This window comes from Euprymna scolopes, chromosome 8 (genome assembly GCF_053919585.1).
Source record: "Euprymna scolopes isolate OS-2025 chromosome 8, ASM5391958v1, whole genome shotgun sequence".
In the NCBI taxonomy this organism is placed as follows: Eukaryota; Metazoa; Mollusca; class Cephalopoda; order Sepiida; family Sepiolidae; genus Euprymna; species Euprymna scolopes.
In genome coordinates, this window is record NC_136489.1 from 112,429,191 (window position 1) to 112,445,684 (window position 16,494).

Below are 16,494 nucleotides of genomic sequence, written 5' to 3' on the forward strand. Positions count from 1 at the left end.
TATTGTTTCCTCTTATCGTTGTGTAAGTTAATTTTATAGCAAGTAGTAACTCGTTCAGAGCAATAATTTGTATCAGATATTTAAAATACGTTCCTAGTTGCTATTATTTTTATTTCCCGTCTACTTATTTCAATCATGTTTGTATTTAACGAATGCGTGAGTCCTGTAAGAAAGTGGTACTTTTTCACAAAAATTCGAAATTGTCATGTTAGACATCAAATCACCACATTTTTTCGGCAAATAAATAATTTTTCAAATTTCCATCTTTTTTTTTTTTTACCGCTAGGTAGTCACTGCTCATTAAGGCTGAGTGACTACTTTAGGATAAGGGAGTCATGAGTTTCAGGTAAACGTTGAGACAACACAGTGAAGATTAGTAATTGTAGAACTTGAATACCTATTTACTATGCCTCCCCACGGGACAGAGTTAGACACCAGGGTCGTTTTTTAACGTGGAGAAAAGGTACAAAAATAAAAATTGTCTCAGTCGTGAAGGATTTCTCCTCCACCGAAAGAGAACAAGAAAATGAAGTGCAGCAACTGAAGAACAGATACTACACTTATTATTATGATTATTTAAGAGGTCAGCTCAACAATGGATTTAATTACATTTGAATTGAAAACTACCATGCTATAATCAGCCGAGAAGAAGCCCACGGTATTTCTAGAAAATAAACTTAGCTCATGGATTTTTCGTTTTGTTTTAGGTTCAGATAGAGAGTAAAGGAAATTGTTGATAGTTGTTGTAGCTAGACAAGTATGTTTTACAGGGGCTTAGACTTCTAATCTAATTGTAATCCTAACCCTAATTGGCAGCCATTTAGATTTGGCATTAATGTTAAAATGGCTTAATATGTTAGAATGGCCCTACGATGTTTTACGTTAAATCTATATACGAAACTGATCCCTCACCCTAAATTCTCAAATAATATACAATAATCGCCTAAAAAGTATAATGTAATGGGGGGGGGGTCAGCGAATGTTTCCCCAAAAATATATCCGTCTTATTTTTTATTTTTTCATTTTTTTTTTATTTTATTATTTTTTTTATTTTTTTTTTTTTGAAGAGGTAAATTAAATAATATAAGATTTGACCTGCAGCAGCAATTCGCCTCATTCGGCGTACGAGGCGAGCATTTTTCTTGTATCTGCAACAATCTGTCTGATCGTCTGCAGGGAACTTTGGCCGTTACCTGTTTATCGGATGGGCTTCCTGTCTCAGCAAAGGTGCCGCAGCGAAGCTTTGTTGCGCTGACTGTTATTTTCATTCTTCATCAATGCTGACATCAATGGACAGTGCAACATCTCATTTTAACTGCAACGAGTTGACTGTGTTCACAAGCTCTAATGCCGATTACACAAAAAAAAAATCTGTCTCACACCTTGATCATAGCGTCGGTATACCTGCAGTCGCTGCTTGTTTTTGCATCTGAGTGGGCAAGGGACTGGAGTATGCTGTTCGACCCAGCAAAAACAGTTGCGCTTTTGCCTTCTAGATGTCTCTCGAAATGTCATAACTGTGTGTAGTAATATTTAGCAATCTTAGGCTTGACGACCACTTGTCTTATGTATCCAATAGGGTTAATAACGAGCTATACATGTTGCGTACTCTGAGCTACCAAATTGCTCATAAATGGCATTTGCTGACTAGGCTTTACAAGGCAATGATTCCTTCCCACTTGAAACACGGCTCCCTAGTGTTCGCCGGGGTTGCCAGCGTAATCTCTGAATGTACAACGTCATACTATCAGACATATACAACATATTTCCTGTCGCAACCCTGTTTTCTTTGGAGTATATAATCTGCTTGGATTAGATCTGCTCTCTACTCGCCGGAATGTGACAGTTGCTTCTATTACCTACAGAGTATGTCATGGTTCTTGCCCCACCGCAATGCTTGAATAGCGGTCTGTACTGCGGCTGAACAGACGAAACCTGTGACAATATACATTATTCACATTAGACCCACTGCATAATGACACCGGTAAACACCGCCGCAGTATCAGAGATGCACCGGCGATCTTGTTTTTGCATTGTGTTCTGCACTCCTGGACGTGCTGCCTCGGAATTGTGTGAATGAACATGCATCACTGTCACATTTTCGGAGTTCTGTATTGCCTAACTAGCGTGATGTTCCAAGGTTTTATACATTCCCTAATTAGCTAAGTAGCCTCTATCTAATACTAACGTTTTTTATGACCATAGTTTATTAAAGGAAAAAATTGAAATAAAAAAACTATACAAAAACTAAAATTGCTCGAAACGAAATTGATCCAGTTGCACGTGTTGCTTACAGATTATAAAACACCGATCACTTTATATGTTACTCAAAGAAATTGTATATTCCTTATTGGAAACAAATGCTTCGATTTTGCACGTTTAAATACATTTTTCTTTTTAAGTTTAGTTGTTTTCAATACATGTGCAAAGAAATTATTTTGCTGTTTCACTAGAATTTGGCTGATGTTAAAAGCAAAATAAAGAAAAATCGGTACAATGTATGCATATGTCATGAAAAGAAAATATCGTACACCAGAAATCACGTAAATTGATCCAGTAGTATATTTTTTAAATAAGAAAAACAAATGTTGTGGTCAAGCGAACAGTGACGATATCGCATCGCCATCTTGAATGCAAGGGAAATAACTCCGCATAATTAAAACTTGCGAGATTTCAGAATATTATTGTTGACATGGGAACATTAGAAAACCTCAGATTCGTAAAAAAAAAAAAAATCAGAGACGTAAAAAAATATTTCATTTATAAAAATAAAACTACTTGATCAATTTATGTGATTTTTGGAATATGACATTTTCGTTTCGTCGCGGGTACTTACGTCATACAGATTTTTATTTAATTTTGTTTTCTTTCTTTTAGTATGGAGTGAATTCTGGGAAAAGACCGTTATTTTTGTATTAATACATAAACTGTATAGGTAGTTATAGAAAAGTTGGCAGGTCGCACGTAGATATACAAATAGTTGGCTTACGAAGGTTGTTACGAGCGCCGTAGATGTTGTTGGCGCGTGTTGCTTTAAAGCTTGCGTCTTCCTGCTCTGTACATGAATTCTTTACAATAATGTAGAACCAACGTTCATGTTATATATCTCGGAAGGATAGATAATGTGGACTATATTTAGTTCAATTTAGTTTTACGCAAAGGAGATAAAAAAATAAGGCGGAAGCTCTCTTGTAAAAGTCTAAATATCTTCGTTTTGTGTATATGTGTGTGTGCGTGTGTGTGTATTTATGTGTGCGTGCATGTGTGTGTGTGTGTGTGTGTGTGTGTGTGTGTGTGTGTGTGTGTGTGTGTGTGTGTGTGTGTGTGTGTGCTAACACTAGGTATTATACATCAATTACTTTCAGTTTCCTTCGGAAGACATGATGTGTGCAAAAAAATTATCATTTGAGAATTAAAATATTTCAGATTTACATCATTTTATTCATAGTCACTGGAAAGAAAGATTCACTAAATTTCAATTTCTTTTTAAGATACTTTACGTTTGGACTTAAATGTAAGAAATTTATAAGAACCAAAATCACGTAATTGAAATTGATCAAATTTGAAATAAGTATTCTAGACATGAGGTTTTGTAGAATAACATCGTAATTTTAATCTTCCGACAAAAATCATAAAAATGGTGCAAAGCTACTGTTGTCTAACGATATGTACTACGTTTCTTATAAACTTGGACGATTTTATTAAACTAATATACTGATCTAAAAAAAAAAACACGAAAAAACTGTAATAAATTTTTTTGTTTAATGGAAAAGACTCGGCGTGCACCTGAATTTTCTCTCTCTCTCTCTCTCTCTCTCTCTCTCTTTCTCTCTGTCTCTCTCTCTCCATATATATATATATATATATATATATATATATATATATATATATATAGTAAAACATCGGGATAAGGTGGCCCTAGGTACGGTTTTTTCAAGTTTTGATGTGGAATACTATCTTTTTCCGGTCCCTGGATACGGTATTTGCCCCGCCTTACGGTGTTATTTGTAATGTTATTTGATTATATACATGTGTATAATATATACTGTACTGTATTTTGTTACTAATTTTTAATGCTGTATCCTGGAATTCTACACTATACATATATATATATATATATATATATATATATATATATATATATATATATATATATATATATAATTTAAAACAACCTATATATATATATTCATATACATATATATGTATATATATATATATATAATTTAAAACAACCTACATATATATATATAATTTAAAACAACCTATATATATATATACATATATATATATATATATATATATATATATATATATATATATATATAATTGAAAAAATATATACATATAGTAATTTATAAAATATATATGGCGATTAAGCTACACTGAATATTCCGCGTTTCATCCACTCTAGGACTCCTCAGGCTTAAATTACTAACTAGCTCTACCTAAGTATTGAGCACTTTTGAAGTAAATACTTAATGTTTACGCATAAATCTATACTTTCGTATATTAATTTTATGTGAGTAAATTAAGTAGTTATATATATATATATATATATATATATATATATATATATATATATATATATATATATATATAATTGAAAACAACGAATTTTCGTTGAAAGAAAAGTAATTAATTAGATTTAAATTTCACTAAATTGAAATAAGGAACAAATGATGAAGAATATGAAAAAAGCCAAAAATTTAAATGTGAGGTAGCGTCACATGAATACGTTTACTATACACACACATATATGTATCTATCCATATATATATATATTTATATATATATATATATATATGTGTGTGTGTGTGTGTGTGTGTGTGTGTGTGTGTAATGGAAACGATACATATTTATGATCATTCATCGGTACCGTCGGTTTTGGAGGAACACTTGTAACTCTTACTACAGGGTTAAAGACTTAAAATATGATTGGTGCATTATCATTGTGAGCCACATTATGATTGTATTGGCTGATGGACCGGTCATATTTGGTATCTTTAATCCTTTCCTGAACCCGAAGATGACCATAAATAAGTATAATGTCCATTAATCCTCTTGCACAAGCAATGGGTTTTTTTTTCTCTCATGACACGGAATTACTATATATATATATATATATATATATATATATATATATATATATATATATATATATATATATATATATATATATATATATATATTAGAAATGGTAATTTTTAAAAACTGAAGAAAGTGCTCAATATTGTTGTAGAGCAAATATGCGTTTTATTTTTTATGACCGTATCTTTCTGTTAAGTTACATTATTGTTTCAGCTACCCGGCCGTTTTTTTTTGGGGGGGGGGGGCCGTCTATAGCTTCCTCAGACTTTTACAGAAATGTTCGTTATGATGGGATGAAAGAGTGAATGGCGTCATATATATGAAAGGAATACAAAGGAGGTGTAACATTATTCCATGGTGTTTAAAAACCTCGTGTTTTTTTTTCTTAAGAGAAAATCGTTTACAAAATGAAGGTAAATAATTGCTAGTTAGCATAAAAATTGAAAACTATGTTTTTCTGTTCGTATTATTTTGTATTAATCGGACTACTGTTCTCATCTTGAGTGTGATTTTCACAACGTTTCGGTCGATGTAACCTCCAACCTTCTTCAAAAATCACACATCAAGATGAGAACAATAGTCCGATGAATCAAAATAATATGAATAACCAATCCTCATCTCAAAAATTCAGAAACGTTATGTCTGTCTGTATCCCCATTAATCAGACACGTATAACCATTCATACACACATGCATTTAGATAGACAAATAGATATACTAATAATTTTTTTAGTGCTCATCTGTGCTGTTTTACATTGTTCTGTTTAATGTTATTATTCTTATTACTACAAATGTTCTCCGCCCTTCTCAATGTACGCTAAAGCTTTTTTTTTTTTTTCTTATGAAACCTAGGAACGTGAAATTTGGCAAGAATGATCTTCTATTTCTCTCTGCTTACTTCTCAATATACGCTAAAGTTTTTGGGGTTTTTTTCTTGCATTCAAAATCGATTTTTACCGAATATTTTTCTTCATTGATAATTCTCAAGTATTTACATCTTATGAGCTTAGACAACAACGTCGCTACCTACAATTTTTTTTTTTTTCTTATGAAACATAGGAACCTGAAATTTAGCAGGAATTATCTTCTACTTCTCTCTGGTTACTCCAGAGGAGGCGGACGGGGGGTGGAGTTAATATAATTTTGAAGTCTCTTCAAGGAAATGTCTTACATGAAATTTGTTAAAATTAGTCACTTACCCGCACGAAATATGCCATGCTAAACTGCAGTAATGAGTTCTCAACGCTGGGTCCAGGGGCACTCCAGAATATTTCCATCTGACATAACAGTTTTGGCATTTATAGATTGCGCATAAAAATTACTTGCTTGCTTACCACTACTCACCCGCTTCCCACTACCTACCTGTAGTTATACTTAGTGCGTCATTGACACTGGGCGGCTCTCAGTCAGCTTTCTGCTTAGGTGGAAGCTTCTAGGGGATATTAAAACTACAAACGGTCCACAGTCGCATGCATATTTCGGTCAGGGAGGATGATAACTTTATGTTTTATAGTTTGTTGTTTGTTTTTTTGTTTTTTTTGTTTTGTTTTGTCTTATTTTGTTTTTGTTTTTTTGAGGGGTTTCTTGTTGCTTTTTTTTATTTTTTTTTGGGGGGGGGGCAAGAAGTTCTCGCTGTCTTCCCACATACAGCGCCAGGTATCCCAAAATGATCACCCGCCTGGTACTGACCAGACTCAACGTCGCTTAACTTCGGTTATCTAACGAGAACCGGGGTGTTAACGAGATTATGTCCATATTCTTACTACAGTAGGATTAGATGTAAAGTCACCTCTGCCCATCGGCATTCCCCGATAAAGTCCATGAGGCGACTAGTGATAAGTCAACCCTCCAGCAGGAAGAGACGACAGTGGCTGGGAGTGTGCACCTCTTAAGATTGAGCCGGGCTTTATCTCATCCTTACAAAGGTTCTTTAGTTCAAAGGTTGACAGTTTGAAGCGAACTTCGTTTGGTGTGACAGGCTTTTACATCTTAGTAATAACTTAGAGAAGGGGTCAGAATAGGGGCGAAGAGAACAGCATCCCCAATAATGAATTATATGCAAGGCGTTCGACTGAGCTCATGTCTTTGGATCCCCGTTGAATGATATTCACAGAAAGAATTCGTCTTATTACTAAAACGAAAAGTTTTTCCAGTCCTCTCTTTCACTCTCTCTCTCTCTCTCTCTCTCTCTCTCTCTCCGTGTATCGTGTCAAGAGGAATTAAAATAAACAGAGCTTATTCGCATTGAGAATTGCCGCCTGTGGAACACGTTCCCGCGGGACTGCACTCCTGTTTATTACAATTTGTCGTCTTCGAACCCAATGTCAAAAAAATTCTTGTCAGGGATTACTCATAATAAGACACAGTTTATACCATTGATTAAAACTAGTACACAAATAGTGATCCTCATCTTTCAGGTGACATTCATTCGCATCTCATTAATCTTTATCCTCGAATAACTCTTAACCTCAATAAATGCTGATCCTAATATATATATATATATATATATATATATATATATATATATATATATATATATGTTTAGTTGTTAAAGTTAAATTCTGAAAATCAAAATATAAATATATATTCGAGTTAAGAATTTATTGTTTGACACAAGGAATATATAGAAGGGGTTTGTGTTAATTTCCTTAATCCATGGATTTTCAATAAATTCTTAACTCGAATATATAATATAGTTGATCTTCAGAATTTTACTTCAATCATTAAACTTATCTATTGCTCTATTTTTAAATATTGAGCTTTACCTTGTTGGCTAGGATCACCCTGAAAGTATTACCTCAATGTAATATCTAACAGGATATTTCACTTGATCTTTAATCTGTGACTTATCTCGCTTATATATATATATATATATATATATATATATATATATATATATATATATATATATATATATATATATAATAGGACAACAAAAGTATGAAATGAAGACACAAAACTATATATAGGTAGATATAGAATGGATCATTCATTGAATAATGGAATACAGGCAAAATTTGGGGGATAGAAAGGACTCTTTATACCAGGGCATTTCGAAGCCTAATGCTTTTCATCAGAAGAGTAGAGAAGGTGCTAGATAGCATGGGGAAGATGCGGCATCTAGCGTAAGGTTCATTAGGGGCGAAAAAGATTAAGAGGAATTATAGAATGTTGGGGGAAGCTTTATTGAATTCTAAGAAGAAGCTTGTTATATATAGTATGATATATAAGATTGCATATTAGTAGTTAGGATCTGATAATTGTGTTTTTCTCTTTTTTATTTAATAAGCGAATTTACCTGAATTTTCGAAGTGATACAGATTTATGCGTCCAGCCATATTTACTTGCCTCCTCCACGACGAGGGTTAGACAAAAGGTCGGGTTTTAATATAGGAAAAATCCCAATTTTCCCAAAGAAAGGCACGTTTGATAGGAACAGAGATTAATGTTTTTTTATCTCAGTCTAAAAGGATTTCTCGTCCACTTACCGTTACTTGCTCGGGTCCTATGTACTGTCCATAACTTTATGTGCATATGTATATATTAAAAAGTGTGCACGTGTATCGTAATGCCTTCTATATAATAGGCTTCCTTACCATAGAGAAAAGTAGGTAGAGACCTCAATTTTGACTCTTTAACATTTATTGTTTTGGGCTCAAATTAATTTATATATATATATATATATATATATATATATATATATATATATATATATATAGATTAAATAGTTTGTATCATGTTCAGGTAACCTACATCTAAAATTTCAAGTGTTTAGACCCAAAATTGGCGGAGGAGTTTGGTAGTATTTGCAAAGGTCAACTCTGTAAAATTGGCTTCTTGCCAGCCAAATTTTCACTCAAAAACTGATTAAAAAGCTTGCTTCATGTAAAATTTCAAATGTTTAGACACAAAATTGCCTTAATAGTTTGCTAGATATCGCAAAGGTCAAATCTTTGGAACTCTGACCTCTTGGCAGCCAACTTTTGAACCAAAAAACCGATTCAAAGGCTTGCCCTATGTCTTATTACACTTTATGTAAATTTTAAAATGTTTAGACGAAAAATTGGCTGAGTAACTTGGTAGAGACCGCATAGGTCAATTCTTTTTTAAACTTTGACCACAATTATGACCGCTTAGCATCTATTGTTTGGCGCTCAAATCGAATTATAAAGTTAAATCCATGTCCAAGTAACCTATATCTAAACGTTCAAGTGTTTAGACCCAAAATTGGCGGAGTAGTTTGGTAGAGTTCTCAAAGGTCAAATCGTTAAACTCTTAACAGTAAAATTTCTTGGCGAAGCCCGATTAAAAGGATTTTCAAATTTCGAGTCTGTAGACCGAAAATTAACAGTTATTTGGTAGGAAAATTGTACACACACAGACACACATACAGACATTTTCACTCTTATAGATATATAGATTGAATCAGATAATAAATGTTGCTCTTACCGAAAAAGTCAAAGAATGGCCAGTTCTCGTAAAATACCCTTTTTATCCCTTTTTGATGAAGTCTGTTGATAATAGGGATGCAATATAGTCATTCACAGACTCATCCGTGTAGAAAAGAATTGATTATGTAATGTTATAAATTGAAACTAAAAATATGTGCGTGTGTGTGTGTGTTAGCATATATACCGATATTTTGCGGCACATACACACACACACATACATACACACACACACACATACATACACACACACAAGAATGAAACAATGAAAGGGAGATAATTTGGGGATTTTATCGAAGGCAGACGAGTGTCGTACATTGTTATTACATATGTGTATGTTATGTTCATTGGGGGAAAAAAATAAGACTGAAATTAAACAAACAACAAGTGAATTTACTGAAAGCCTGGAAAAATCGTGGATTACAATAGAAAAATGCGAGCATGAAAAGTAATATGGTTAAGCTTAAACATGGAAAAATAAAGGACTGGTTGTTAAAACTGGAAAAGAAAAGGACAAGATATTATTCTAGTAAAAAATATAATAAATTTATAACTTAAAATATTACAGCATTAAGATTTTGTTAATTCAATTTATAACAGTATATAATCAATTCTTAATGCTGCAATATTTTAAGTTATAAATTTATATTTTTTACTAGAATATCTTGTCCTTTTCTTTTCCAGTTTTAACAACTAGTCCTTTATTTTTCCATTTTTTTTTCATGCACGCATTTTTCTATTGTAATATGTGTGTGTGTGTGTGTGTGTGTGTGCCGCAAAATAGCGGTATATACGCTAACACACACACACACACACACACACACATATATATATATATATATATATATATATATATATATATATATATATATATATTAAAAATTCAATTTACAACATTATATAATCAATTCTTAATGCTGCAATACTTAAAGTTATAAATTTATTATATTTTTTACTAGAATATCTTATCCTTTTCTTTTCCAGTTTTAACAACTAGTCCTTTACTTTTCCATGTTTAAGCTTAACCATATTACTTTTCATGCTCGCATTTTCTATTGTAATACACACACACACATGTGTATGTATATATATATATATATATATATATATATATATATATATATATATATATATAAACAAAAAAAATCAATCAGTAACTGAAACATATCATATTACTAGACATTAATCATAAACTGACATAATTTAATTATAAAAATAAACATCAACATTTACTAGAAATCACAAGATTCGATCCTTAAACAACCCACTACGAAATGTCTCTTTTTCATTATAATTCAGAATTAAAAGAAGCGATATAAGAATCTATTTTAAAGCAATTCTCCACCACCACCACCACCACCCTTACTTGCCCAGTAATTTAGATTTAAAAAACATGGTTACAAATACGAATGATCTCTATTAGATTTTAAAAATATTCTTACCAATGAAGCTTTGCGCCACGAGAGGCCTCCTTACGGGTTACAAAAAAAATATGGAACCACTACCACACAAAGGTACTTATTTTATTAACTTTTTTGTAAATATAATTCTTTATTTTGGTTTACATCTTGTATCGTATAAAAAAAATGCTATAAAACCAGTTTTAGTCGCGTGCAAGCGACTGTATAAGTCACTCCGTCTGTCCGTCGGTCTGTCGGTCGGTCTGTCCGTAACACTTTTGTGCTTGGTCTTTTTGGTTAAAATCAAAGGTCTGCATTTAATAGATGCTGTTCTTAGCTTTTTAAGCCTTTCTTGGCCTTTTGGCCAAGATCAAAGTTAAAAACTGGGAGTTTAGTAGGACGTCCCCCAATATGAAAGGGTGAATGCGGTATTATGGTGAAAGAAGATACTAGCTGGAAGAAACTTTGGATTTTGTTTAGTTCTGGAGTGACAAAGATGACCAACGACCCTCACAATCCCCCCTTTTGAGTTGGCCACGTGCCTAAGTTTTTTGTTCATTGTTGATTTTGACTGTATTTTTAACATGAATAAAAGATTTAATATCTCAAAGTGTAGTATCTGTTCTTACTACATGGTGTACTTATGTTTGTAACTTTGTGATATAAAGTGGGGATCACTTTTCTGTATTGATTTAATGTAAAATGATCACCCACTTTATAACCAGTCAGTCTCAAAGCCATTCAAGTCATTCTCCAGATCATTCAAGTTGTTTTTGAAGGATTCCAGTTATTTTTTAAGCATTCAAGTCATTCTTAAGGTCATTCAATTCATCCTTAACTTCATTAAAGTCATTCTAAGTCATTTACTTTTTATTTATTTAAGTCATTGCAGCCCATTTTTCGGTCATTTTAGTTTATCTTTAAGAATTTCACGTCAATCCTACATTCACGCATTCATTCATTACACGAGAGCACGCGACTGATGGCTATCGGCCTTGTTCATACTCATAGCTGATTTATCCTACTCAAGTATAAAATCAAAAATGCAATTATTTTTTTCCTTCTTTTACCATTTAACCAATTAAACATTATTATACAATAGTTTAATTGTATCACATACGCATTATATCATTACATTATACTCATTTAAAATAAATATGATATAAAATATATTTAACATTAATCCCATAAATAAATAAATAAATTAATTAATGCCCCTTAAATTTCCTCATTTTAATCTTTTTTTTTATTTTTATTGCTACACAATTTCTTTTTCTAATTAATTTCTAGTTTCGCCAACTATATTTATTTCAATAGTCTAGTTAATTTTGGTATCTTTTCCAATCATAATCACAGCCTCCCGCCCCATTTATGCTGACGAGGAGACGGTATCCAGAAATATTTTGCTTTATTTCTCCATGGTTTTATTTCTAAATATTGAATAAAAGGATATCGTTTCCGAAACGATTATATATATTAATTTGATTGTGTTGTTTTCCCCCACGAAAACTTGATTAATAATTTCACAATTATTAATATGTCACCCATTATATATATATATATATATATATATATATATATATATATATGAAGGGCTCCCTCACTCTTTGGCTTAATAATAATAATAAATACGAAATCTGCATGAATTAAAAAAATATGATTAAGCGTATTTACAACCGTATAATGCCGACCGGCCTGCTAGTATACATATAGAAGTGACCTTGTTTGTCTATATGCAGAACAGTCTCTATCAAACTACCATGTCCAGTTTTAGTCTACAAATTGAAACTTAATATATAGGGTATTCTTGAAGCATTTTTTTTTTCAAAATTATTGGATTCAGCATGAAATAACTAGAGATGAGGTAAAACAGAACACACAATAATAATGAATAGATATTGTATAATGTAAAATGCTTGAAGCATGAAACCTTTTTTTTTTTCCAAAATGACTGGATTTGGCATTAAATAAAAATGTTGACACAACGTAAAACAAAAACAAAACAAATCAACTAATTCAGAAAGATTAAACCAAGAAGGGAAGAAGAATTACGAGGTGTCTTCAATAAGTTTCCAAACTTTTTCGTGCGGGCATTTTTATTGATAGTACGCACATGCAACTCTAGTTTCGCACATGCAACTCTAGTTTCCTTCAAAGTAATCTCCTCCGGCTGCAATTCACTTATTGTACTGTTCCAACAACTTCTTGAAGACCCATGGAAGTCCTCTTGTGTGATCGTGTCAATGACCCCCGTCACCGCCTCTTTCGTCTCCTAAGTTGTTTCATAACGACATCCTTTACGGTTTTCCTTGAGCTTAAAGAGTAACTAAAAGTCATAGAGAGCAAGGTCTGGGATATAGTGAAAGTGAGAAACTGTCTTGATACCCATCTTGGTCAAATAGTCTGCGACATAGATGGAGCACCATTGGGACAAACTTCGGGCAACTCTTCCATGTCTCCAGTTCCTCGCAAATAATTGTGCATACAGTTCCCATACTTACATCAAACTGTGCACTTATTATCTCTATAGACACACGATGGTCCTTATCCATGAAATTCTTTATTTGGCCAATCGACTCTGGTGTTCTGACTTCCTTACTCCTCCCACACCTCACATTACCCCTCACAGATTCCCTTCCTTCTTTTAATCTCTTACGTCACTCAAAAACTGATGCTTCATTTATGCAAGATGGTCCAAAAGCAATCTGAAGCATCCCATACGTTTCTGTGACGTTTTTTCCAAGCTTAAAACCGAAGTGTATTGCTTATCATTCTTCTAAAGTGTTCTTACGTCCAGATTTCATTTTTGAAAATCATAAATAATGACAATCAGGTTTTAGTAGAGTGTATTCCAATTCGTGATGTAGCTGTTCATTTGAACCTGAAATCGTAAAAATTGGCCAGTCATCTCATAAGATGTACAGCAATAACATACTGAATTTTTAAGAGTCTATGTCAATTTTAAATGTCTGTACAATAAAAGTCTGGAAACTTATTGGAGACACCACGTCATTATCCACACGCAAACCTTCGTTGTATGACAGCTTTTCTGTGTAAATATATGCATACTATCAGCGTGACCCGACGTTGCCCGGGATTTTCATCAAAATCTATGAAATCGTCTATTTTTCAAGTAAACCAATTGATTACCTGCTCTAGTTGGAGATCCATCGCAATGGAGGAAGCTTTTTCACAGTGACTAAGTTCACAATATACTATAGTCTACATTGCACTATAGAGAGCCTACTATTTATTTTATAATATGTTTATATATATATATATATATATATATATATATATATATATACATATATATATAATGACCCGCATTAAAGTTTAAAATGCAAAAGTCAAGTATCATGCTTCAATTGTGCTCTAAACAGAAACATTAATTTCGAATGTGCCCTTGTCATATCAAAGAATCTACTGTTGATTTTATATGCCTGACATACTGGTTGTGCGATGATACTGTCTTTAATTTAAATTTAATTTAAAAAGTATCGAGTATCATTGTAAAATTGTGCTTTAAACAGAAACATCAATTTCGAACGCACCCTTATCATATCAAAGAACTTACTGTTGATTTCATATGTTTGGCCTTTCGGTTTATACTGTGATGTTAGGCTGTATAAGACGTTCACTTTGGTCAAAATTGCCTGTTCCGTTTTTCATCGGATTATTTTGATTATCGATTATCGATACTTATCGAAGATATTCTCATACAAACCATTTCTATGGCCACTGCTAGGCACATAAAGTACCTTCGTGTGAAATTTCATAAAAATCGACCCAGCAATTTTCAAGTCCATAGGGAACGAGCACTCAGACACACAATGTTCCTTTTATATAATATTAGATAGATGGATGGATGGATAGATGTGTGTGTCTGCTGGTGTGTATTGTGTAAGATAAATAATTGCGCAACTTCTATAACTACCTTTTATTGCGTGTTTACAAAAACAAAGTTCAACGCGCCTCTCGCTATTTCACACATGTCATTGTTTTCCCGAATTAAAATTTACTGCCTACAATATTGAATATAGTGCTGTTGGATTGGTTGAAAACATTTTCAATCTTCTGGGTTAAACATTTTTAAACGCGCAAACAAGCATGCTGTTGCTGCTGCTGCTATCATTATTATTATTACTACTACTACTACTACTACTCACTAAGAGTAGTCATATAGGCCATCATCAAACATTGCTCTTTGAGGAAAAATTGTGGGATTTGTACGGAGTATGAGTTACAACAATTTTCCCCAGATTTCCAGTACTCTCCACCTCTTCCGATAACTTTTGCAGATTAATTTACGTTATCACAACAGCCGCTTACGATTGATTTATCATTGATAGGGACCATTGGTCTTCACTGGAATTTGGATGGTAATAAGCCTCTTCAAGATACCAGTCTTCTTTGCACTCATCCAGCGGAGGTCTGGCAAGTGCGCTCTCTCTCTCTCTCTCTCTCTCTCTCTCTCTCTCTCTCTCTCTCTTCGATCTTTTCATCCTCCTTGACCCTCACTTATTTGGTGTGGCGCCTGTTTATAGCGACGCAAAAAGAAGTGCAGAAGAGAGGGGAACAATTGATACTTTAGCTTATTGGAAATATAATAATTTAAAGTTAATATGAACAAATGTTATTTCTTTTTTTCTTTTTTTTTTTACTCAAAAAAGTCATATAGCCACTTAGAACGTAACTGACTACTGTGTTTAATAGACGACTATGGGGAATTGAGAAGCAAGAAATCTGTTCAGATTACATTAAAAGCCTACATGTTAGTACAATCAGGAAAGCAGGGAGCAGGGAGGGAATTCCAAAGTCTAGCAGTCCGAGGAAAGAAACTATTTTTCGGGAGGCTGGTATTTTGCTTCTTGCAAGGTTAGTTGGGAGGATGTACGCCGAGGTGTCGAGAGTGCTACGAGTTCATCAGAGCCCATTCCATTAAAGTACTTGTAAAATAGGCACGTTATGGTGATGGCAGTTATTACGTATGCTATGAGCTCATGTAAAAAAAAATACATTGTGGTCAGCTTTTTTTTTTTTAAACATTAAAAATTTTACGATATTTTAAAGATGTTTTTTGATCCCTCCAACAAAAGGAGGCAGATTAACCCTTGTCCGTTCGTCCGTTCGTCCGTTCGTCTGTCCGCACTTTTCTCATTGGAATTCGTTTGGGAATTTTTTGAAATTTCGCACAAACATTAAACATGATATGAGTAAAAAAAGTAACAGAATGGATTTTCCGGGACAACTCCAGTTGCCCCCCCCAGGGGAGTCTTTCGAGTTAAAATGTGCTTATTAAAAAAAATTGATGCCTTGAATTTTTATAAAACTTTCTGAAAAGTTTTAACTAACTGGTTTATATATAATTTTGTTAGTCTATACTTCGCGATAACTCTTGGGTGTGCACCAGGGGCTCTTTTAAGGCTAAAAAAAAACACTCCATTTTCGGAATTATTTTACCATATTTGTCCAAAATTTTCTGTGTGTCTAGTTAGCAGTTTTGCATGGTGCTGAACTCAAATTTAAATATGTTAAGGCCTTGAGGACTTTGGG

The 16,494-nt window shown here is 33.0% G+C and overlaps 1 protein-coding gene and 1 long non-coding RNA gene across 12 annotated transcripts in view; one reads left to right on the forward strand and one right to left on the reverse strand.

Annotated features, from left to right (window-relative positions):
- Positions 1 to 7,527, reverse strand: part of LOC145283714 (uncharacterized) — a 617,725-nt gene extending 610,198 nt beyond the window's left edge. For all 7 annotated transcript variants that reach the window (XR_013868712.1, XR_013868711.1, XR_013868710.1 and 4 more), the window contains exon 1: positions 6,290 to 7,527. This is a non-coding gene — a long non-coding RNA (uncharacterized LOC145283714). The remainder of the gene's footprint in view (positions 1 to 6,289) is intronic.
- LOC145283711 (vitamin D3 receptor-like) overlaps positions 1 to 16,494 on the forward strand; it is a 1,095,565-nt gene that overhangs the window by 44,452 nt on the left and 1,034,619 nt on the right. The window lies entirely within an intron of this gene.